General features: G+C 41.2%; 1 long non-coding RNA gene across 1 annotated transcript; it reads right to left on the bottom strand.

Annotated features, from left to right (window-relative positions):
- Nucleotides 1-5533: 5533 nt before the first annotated feature.
- LOC107879671 lies at nt 5534-9213 on the bottom strand. The gene is made up of 3 exons (XR_001677057.2): nt 8614-9213; nt 6859-6979; nt 5534-5995 (listed from the first exon to the last, which is right to left on the bottom strand). It is a non-coding gene; the product is annotated as an uncharacterized LOC107879671 (long non-coding RNA).
- Nucleotides 9214-9537: the final 324 nt, after the last annotated feature.

The raw sequence follows: 9537 nt of genomic DNA, 5'->3' as shown, positions 1-9537 counted from the left end.
TGTTGCTGTTGCTGTGCTCGTTTCTTGCACTGCTTTGGATTGGGTTGTCGGCTGGGAATCTGTATTTGGGGCTGTGGGTGTTGATTCCAGTGGGGTTTGCCCCCTAATTGAGTATAGTTTTGTTTCGGGAGTATTTCTTTGAATTTGTGTGAGCCTTGTATTTCCTTGTTGCTGCTTTGATACTACCACTGTGTATATCTTTATATTTTTGTATACTTTCGTGTAGTTATGGCTGTGGGCGGTAATGGGTGGATAGGGTCATGTCCGAGGGGGTTGGGGCGTGGGGCCGTGGTGGGGGCGGGGGATGAGGAGAGGGCGGGAGTGGGAGGGAGGCCAAGGTTTGGCCGCGGGAGGGGGGGTAGTGGAGGGCGTGTGGATAGTGACGGTAGGCTGAGGGTTGGGTCTTGGAATATAGGGACCCTTCAGGGTAAGTCTATAGAGCTTGTGAAGATTCTTAGGAAGAGGAGGATTAACATTGCGTGTGTCCAAGAGACCAAGTGGGTAGGGTCTAAGGCTAGGGACGTGGATGGTTACAAGCTGTGGTACTCTGGGAGCGAGAGGCGTAGGAATGGAGTTGGCATCTTAGTAGATGAAGAGCTTAGAGGTCAGGTAGTGGAGGTGAAGAGGATCAACAATAGGTTGATGACTATTAAGTTGGTCATTCGGGGGTTTACCCTGAACGTGTGTAGTGCTTATGCGCCGCAAGTGGGATCGGAGGGGGAGGAGAAGATGCGGTTTTGGGAGGCTTTGGAGGAGGTGGTGAGAGGCGTGCCTAGTTCGGAGAAGATTGTTGTAGCAGGGGATTTCAACGGGCACATTGGGGCGTTACCGGGAGGCTTTGGTGATGTGCATGGTGGTTTTGGTTTTGGGGAGAGAAATGAAGAGGGGGAGACCCTATTGGAGTTTGCGAGGGCCTTTGGGCTGGTGGTGGTGAACTCGGGCTTCTCGAAGAAGGATGAGCACCTGATCACCTTTCGAAGCGCGATAGCCAGGACCCAGATTGACTTTTTGTTGCTTAGGAAAGGGGATAGGGCGTTGTGTAAGGACTGTAAAGTCATCCCGAGTGAGAATCTTTCGACCCAGCATAGGCTCTTGGTTATGGATTTGGGTATAAAGAAGAATAGAAAAAGGAGGAGTAAGGAGTGTAGACCTAGAATTAAGTGGGGCGGCCTAACGCCAGTGAATGCATGGGAGATAGGGGAGAGGTTGGCGGGAATGGGGGTGTGGGAGTGTAGGGGGAACGTGGATAGTATGTGGGACAGGGCGGCAAGGTGCATCAGGGAGAATGCAAGTGAGGTGTTGGGTGTTTCTAGGGACCGGGCCGGGCACCATCGGGGGAATTGGTGGTGGAATGAAGAGGTGGAGAAGAAAGTGGGGACCAAGAAAAGGGCGTATGCTAAGTTGGTGGAAATTAAGGACGAAGAGGAGAAGCGGGTAAACAAGAAAGAGTACAAGCTAGCGAGGAAGGAGGCTAAGTCAGCAGTCACAGCAGCTAAGACGGCCGCTTTTGAGAGCTTGTATGCAGGGTTACAGGGGAAAGGAGGGGAGAAAAAGTTGTTTAGACTAGCTAAGGCTAGGGAAAGGAAGGGTCGTGACCTCAATCAGGTGAGGTGCATTAAGGGGGAGGACGGCCACATTAAGAAGAGATGGCAGTCGTACTTTCATAGGCTCTTGAATGACGAAGGGGATAGAGCTATTGTATTAGGGGAACTGGAGCACTCAGAGGAGTGTCGGGATTTTAGCTATTGTAGACGTTTTAAGGTAGAAGAGGTTAGACAGGCTGTCCGCAGGATGCGAAGGGGTAGGGCGACGAGGCCGAATGAGATACCGGTGGAGTTTTGGAAGTTCGTTGGAGAGGCTGGTGTAAGGTGGTTTACTGGATTGTTTAATGAAATCTTCAGGACGGCAAAGATGCCCGAGGCCTGGAGGTGGAGTACCGTGATCCCTCTCTATAAGAATAAGGGAGACATTCAGAGTTGCAATAACTATAGGGGGATTAAGTTATTGAGTCACTCTATGAAGATCTGGGAGAGAGTGGTCGAGGTGAGGCTGAGACGGATAGTGTCTATTTCGGAAAACCAGTTCGGATTTATGCCCGGCCGCTCGATGATGGAGGCAATCCACCTGGTACGGAGGTTGGTGGAACAGTATAGGGAAAGGAAGAAGGATCTGCACATGGTATTTATCGACCTGGAGAAGGCTTACGACAAAGTCCCCAGGGAGGTGCTTTAGAGGTGAGTGGAGTACCGCTGGCATATATCAGAGCAATTAAGGATATATATGATGGAGCGAAAACCCAGGTGAGGACGGCGGGAGGAGACTCAGAGCATTTCACTGTCCTGACAGGATTGCATCAAGGATCTACTCTTAGTCCCTTTTTGTTTGCGTTGGTGATGGATGTGTTGACGCGGCGTATTCAAGGGGCGGTGCCGTAGTGTATGCTTTTTGCAGACGATGTAGTTCTGATAGATGAGACTCGAGGGGGTGTGAATGACAAATTAGAGGTGTGGAGACAAACTCTTGAGTCTAAAGGGTTCAGGGTGAGCAGAAGCAAGACAGAGTATGTGGAATGCAAGTTTAATGACGTGAGGCGGGAGAATGAGGTAGTAGTGAAGTTGGAAGCACAGGAGGTATGTAAGAGGGATAATTTCAAGTATCTTGGATCCGTGATCTAGAGTAACAGTGGGATTGACGAGGATGTCTCGCACCGTATTGAGGCGGGATGGATGAAGTGGAAACTCGCGTTGGGGGTGCTGTGTGATAAGAAGGTGCCGCCCAAGCTTAAAGGCAAATTCTACAGGGTGGTAGTCCGTCCGGCCTTGTTGTATGGAGCGGAGTGTTAGCCAGTTAAGAACTCCCACATCCAAAAAATGAAGGTGGCAGAAATGCGGATGTTGCGCTGGATGTGTGGACTGACTAGAGGGAATAGAGTTCGGAATGAGACTATCCGGGAGAAGGTTGGTGTGACTTCAGTGGAGTGCAAGATGCGGGAAGCACGATTGAGATGGTTCGGACACGTGAAGAGGAGGGGCATGGATGCCCCGGTCCGTAGGTGTGAGAGGCTAGCGTTGGATGGTTTTAGGCGGGGTAGGGGTAGACCGAAGAAGTACTGGGGTGAGGTGATTAGGCGGGACATGGAACAGTTACAGCTTACCGAGGACATGACCCTAGATAGGAAGGTCTGGAGGACGCGAATTACGGCAGAGGACTAGGGCTAGTTTGGGTCGCTAGTGTAGGGAATTACTTGGTGGGGGTTTTATTCCTGTTATGATTCCGGGTTCCATGTTCCATGTTTCATTACGAATCTGTGTGCTTTCCTCTGCTCTCCTCTGTTTTATATTACTTATGGGTGCCGTATTTATGTTATGTAATCTGCTTCTGTGCTTTACTATGTGTTTGTGTGGTATCTCGTGCCTTGAGCCGGGGGTCTATCGGAAACAGCCTTTCTACTTCTTCAGAAGTAGAGGTATGGACTGCGTACATCTTACCCCCAGACCCCATTAGGTGAGAATACACTGGGTTTGTTGTTGTTGTTGTTGTTGCTTTGTTTACTTTTTCATTCTTACCATATTAAAATCATTCAGATGATTACGGTATTATGTCCGTGTAAATGCAAATGTAGAGAGAAGCAACTTAAAGAATCATTGCGCCTTCAAGCAGTGAACAGAAAATTGACAGCAATGACTAAGCTGTTGATGGAAGAGAATGACAGGCTACAGAAGCAAGTTTCACAGTTGGTGTATGAGAATAGCTTTTCCCGCCAACAGTCGCAATCTGTTCATACTATTCTTTTTCTGTTGCTTTCTCTTCTTAATAGTTTCTCGTTATTGGTCACCTTGATTATTATTCTGTTAGTACTCGTCTTGTATATGTGTATGTCTAATCAGTTTTCAATACAACCTAATGTTTCAATCTTAAAGGATTAATGCTAGCTGTAAGAGTTTCTTTCTCTTTGTTTCCCTAATAACTTGATTAGTTTTCCTAACTGTGATACTTCATTTTTTTTTCTTGATATTCATACGTACTGCATTGAGTAAGATATACAACTAATATTTCTTTGTCCAAACTTTGCAAGCTATTCCATTTTGAGTCTCAAGTCTTAATTTATTTTCTTTTCCGCAAAGAAATAGGTCGATTTCCTTTTTACTGTATATTAAAAGGGCTTTTAATAAAATCAAGGCAGACATTGATTTTTCTTTTACCCCAATCCTTTTTCTATGTTGAATGGTGGTGGGGGAGGGGGATGGTAAATTTATAAAAATAACCTGTTGGTTATGGCTTCCAGCTCTCTTTATTGTTGTTCTTATGTCATCATTCTTACTGTTCCTAGAATCATGCAGTGAAACATTTTGAAAGAGCTTCCCTTCCAAATGCAAAACTGTCGTTGACTCAATTTTGAAAGGTTTGAACTGTTGAACAATGAATGACGACGGTGTAGTAGAATTTGCAAGATCTGTGTTTTGCTAGTTGCTCCAGGGAAAAAGTGTAGTTTCCTCTATGTTAGGAAATAGAAATATTGGGCGGTGCAAAATACTCAGCTTGGAGAACTATTGCCACATCAAATGTGTACGGATGGTTTTCATAAACAGAATGTATGAATAACAAAGGCATTTTCACAGTTCATAGTGTGAAATTTCTGACCAGGTTAATAGCAGTTTCCGTAGAATTTTGCATTATATGTGACTCAGGTTATAGTGGAAATATGGAGGAATATTCTGTCACCACCAAGGAGCAGAATTTAGTTACAGAAGTTTTTATTGCTAAATTAGATCGCTCATTGTATGCACCATGCGGGCGAACAAAGGGGCATCTCTACAGTGATTGCATTGCAGCAGTACTGATGCCTTCGGTACAAACATATCTGTCCTAATTACTTGTCAAGGAGCTTATACTAAATTTATGACTCCACAGCCATTAAAATTGTCAGAAAATTCAGTTAATGGCTTGAATGTACTACTGTAAAACAATTTCCCTGGTTGACGATATTAGGACCTTCAGTTGAGTTCTGGAAAGCATTTTCTGCTCTATGTTACATTTGTGTCCTTCATTTTCTAGTAGATTTACTGGTACTATGCTTCAATTCTTGCAGTAAAGGCGACAAAAGTTTGTGTTATCACTTATATGGTTTATGTCTTGAAGACGCACTAACAATGTCTATTTCATTTAAATAAAAAATTCAATTCTTTTGTCCATATACTTAGTTTATTTTTATAGACTTTTTTTTCGTAGCAGTTTGTTTTTATAGTTGTTCTTGAATTACATATTTGAATTTTATTGTTTCTCTCATTTGCATCCCTCAGTCAAAATTTGCAATTTGTTTATTCAAATTTGCAATTTGTTTATTCGCTAATCTCCTAGAGAACATATTTTTATTAACTAATAGTACTTTTAACACTCCCCTCACATGCGTTTGACCAACCAGGTGAAATTTTGTTTTTGACAATGTGTAGCAGTGATTCAATTTAAAGACTTGTGCCTGCTCAGGCATCTTATTGAAGTGCATAGTTATCTCATTTAGAAACTTAAGTTGTTAGAGAAAAAAAAAAATTTGTTATTGAATTGTATTCTCTACATAGAATTTTATTCGGGAAAAAGGCTCTCTAGCACACCTCCCATGCTCGAAAACCCTAGATTTTTTACTATCGGAAACAACCATTGATGGCCAATACGGCCACTGGTCAGTCATCCACGACAATGGTTGACCAGTCCCTGCTTGGCGCACCACCCAAATTACCCAGCCCAGATACCAATATGACTTCAAACGCCCTAGATTACTCGAAGATTCTGAAACCTGAGACTTCGAATAGCAATCCTACGTGCCCAAAAAGAGATTTTCCTACAATTGCGGCTAAGCTTGTTACAATATTACATGGAGAGTCATATATAAAATGGTTTGAATCAGAAGTTGCAAAGATGAATGTAAAAAATTTGCAACATGCCATTGTGGGGAAGTTCTATGGTTGGCTTGATTTGGAGGAGTTGCGCACCATCATCCCTGCACAATGCAAAATCATAGGAGATTGTCAAATTGAATATTACAGGAGACGGCATATTTTGATCAGATTATCTTTAAAAGAATTTTTTATTAATATAACATTAAAAGCGGCTACATCAAGTCCAAAGATGGTACATCCTATCAAATGAGGCCTTTGATTTATGACTCAATGTTCACTGCAGAAGAGGAAACTACAAGGGCTATGGCTTGGATTTCATTTCCCAACTTGTTACCTACTTTTCTTGTGAAGGAGGCTCTTTTCTCCTTAGCTTCGACAGTAGGGACACCTATACACTTTGACATGACAACAATCAACAAAACCAGACCCGAGTATGCCAAAGTAAAGGTTTTAGTTGATCTCATGGCTAAGCTCCCAAACCATGTTAGGATGGATATAGAGGATGAGAATAGTATGACTACCTTCCCAAGTATTGCAATGAATGCAAACTTCAGGGGCATAATAGGTTTGAATGCAGAGTTATTCACCCTGAATTAACACTGAGACACGATGAAGAGGATCTTGTTGATATAGGGAGTGAGAAAAATAAGAATGGTCAAGTAAAAAGAGCTAAGTCACAACAACAACAACAACCTACTGGCAGCTTCCCAAAAAGATTGACAAATGGAAAGATAGTTGGGAATCCTGAGGTCTGGAATCAAGTTACAAGTAGGAAGGGGAAAACAAACGGCACTCAGAGTTCACAGGCTGTTAATTGTTCAAATGCGACATTGAGGTCACAAAATAAATATGGAGGTTTGGATAATATTCAAGAGGGAGATTGTGTGAACAATGAATGGTAAGTCTAAAGATGGCAATAACAAGATTGACAATTCTAATAAGGATGCAAAAAATAATCAATTACCTGAAACTATCAAGCTCCATAGGATTAATATAACTCCACTCTGTGATGCCCTAAAAGTGCAAGATATAGAGGCTCAAAAAGATGGCAACAAGCCACAAGGAACATGAGCAACAACAAGTTCCTGGATAGAGTAATAATCAGTAAGGGGATACTTTTGAGCAAGTGGATAATACTAGAAATAGTAAATAGATACAACAACAACGACGGAGTGTTGGACAGACCAGTGAAGAAAACCAAAATGATGCATCCTCAATACATAGAGAGTAGATAGGTGCAATGAGTGATAAAGTACCACACTGAGGATGATCACATAAAGGAGGGGGAAGAATCACATAAGAAGGGAAATGAAGTTGAAGGAAAACTTGCAAATACAGGGAAAAAACTCAGCCCATTTACCGATAGTATACAAGAAAATAATACAGGGTAACAACTAGTAAACTCCAATCAGAGAGAAGGGGCAGACATGGCTTTAGTCATCTCTTCAAATACTTTATCACTGACATCATGCTCAAAGTCATATCCCAGCAAGAACCTACAAGATATTGTATCACATAAGGGGTGGAAGAACTCAGAGGTGTTGATGAAGATAATATACCACTCATAGAGGACAGGGATGAGGAAGATAATTCTACTAACTGGGAACAAGTTTCCAGAGAAGAAGATATGTCAAACTCCAAAGCTAAAAACCTAAAGGGCAAGAATTCTAAGGCTCCGCAAGCATCAAAAATGGGCCTGAGATGGGGTCCTAAACCATCTGTCAAATAATGTTGAAGGCCCTTGATTGAAACATAAGGTCTGTTATTACACAATAGGTTTTTCATAGGGTACAAATTCTACATAGACGTTATAAGTTTTGTTTTGGTGCATTCATTGAACCATTCCAAGACTCTAAGACATATTCAAAAGTACAAAAGAAGGTTGGGGATAAATTTTTGCCAGAGTTGGATCTTTATCAATAAAGGTATTTCTATAGAAATTATATCTGATTCTCAACAAAAAATTTCAATGACGCTGGTTATACAAGATAAGGATAAAACCTTATTTGTCACTATAGTGTATGCCAAATGTTCTGCTTTGGAGAGGCTACAATTATGGGATGAGATTTATAGCCTGTCTAATAACATGACCCTACCATGACTAGTGGAGAAAGTAAAATTGAGAGGTCTTCTAGTGTATCCAGCAGAATATGAGGACTTTGCCTTTTGCCTGAATTCCTGTGAGGTGGAAACGATAAATTATAAAGGTAGCCCTTATACTTGGTAGAATGGTCGAACTGATGATCAATGCATCTTTAAAAGATAGGACAAAATGGTTGCTAATCAACTATTTCAGGAAAGTTTTGGCTTTTAGAAGTAGAGCATCTATCCAGAACAGGATCTGATCATGCTTCTTTGCTCTTGTAGTAGTAAGCCTGATGGTACAATAAAGTTTTTTGGTTAAGAGAATTAGAGAAGATGGGGTTCTACAGATATGGAGAATTTTTTGCTAATAACTGGTACTCTGTTCTAGTAAATGGTAAAGAACATGATTTTTCCACTCTACTAGAGGAGTAAAGAAGGGAGATCTTTTATCTCTATATTTATTCATTCTCCGTGTAGAGGTTTTCTCCAGGGATTTGAATGATCGTTTAATAATAGTGATTTCAAAGGGTTTGGCAAGCCTAACTGGAGTTTTAACTTAAAACACCTATCATATGAGATGATACTAACATTTTTGTATCTGCTCATAAACTTCTTTGGAGTTGATTATGATTACCTTGGAGGATTATGAGAAGCAATCTGGACAATTCATCAACAAGGAGAAAAGTTCCTTTTTTGTACACAGGAACACTGTAAACAATCTTATTTAACAAGTAGAAGAGGTGACAGATTTCGGCAAAGGTAATTTTCCTTTTGTATATTTGGGATGCCCTATATTTCATTCCAATAAAAAAGGACAAGTTACTACTCTGGCCGAGAAGATAAAGAACAAAATCCAGGCTTGGAAGGGAAAGTTTCTGTCATTTGGGAGTAAAGCAATCTTGATTAATAGTGTTATTCAGAGTACCTATTTATCTATTATCAGTTGTCAACCGCCCAAACTGTGTAATCATGACATTTACAAATTATTTGCAAGGTTTCTCTGAAATAGTACATATGAGGAGAGAAGAAGGTACTAGATCTCACGGACAAATATTTGTTTACCAAAAGATGAAGGTGGTCTAGGGTTTAGATTATTATTTGATGTTTTTAAAACTTTATTTGTAAGATTATGTGGTATAGGGTTTATATTATTATTTGATGTTTTTAAAACTTTAGAATAAAAGAAATCACTATGGATTAATTTCAAGTGGAATAAATATTGCAAGAAGTATCCTCTTCAAGAGGTAGAATGGAGGGGAGGATCACAGTTATGGAAGTATGTGCTTGAATAAATAAACTCTGTGGACTGGGAAATATGGTGGGAAGTCAACTGTGACCATTCAAATATGTGGTTTGACAACTGACAAGTTAGATGCTCTCTACTATGTAGTACCCCTTGTGTAATGACCCTCCAGGCCATTTTTCATATTTCTGTTTATCTCACTGTTAGGGATTTTTCATAGCTATCCCAAGTCATTTATGACTTGCTAGAACTGACAGTTCGGTTACCAGGCAGTTTGTTTGTTTTTTAGAACCAATTTCCTGTTTGAAAGTCTTT

The sequence above is a fragment of the Capsicum annuum genome, chromosome 8, assembly GCF_002878395.1.
Source record: "Capsicum annuum cultivar UCD-10X-F1 chromosome 8, UCD10Xv1.1, whole genome shotgun sequence".
Taxonomy (NCBI): Eukaryota; Viridiplantae; Streptophyta; class Magnoliopsida; order Solanales; family Solanaceae; genus Capsicum; species Capsicum annuum.
Note: the sequence above shows the minus strand (reverse complement) of the source record. Positions and strands in the feature narration are given on the sequence as shown.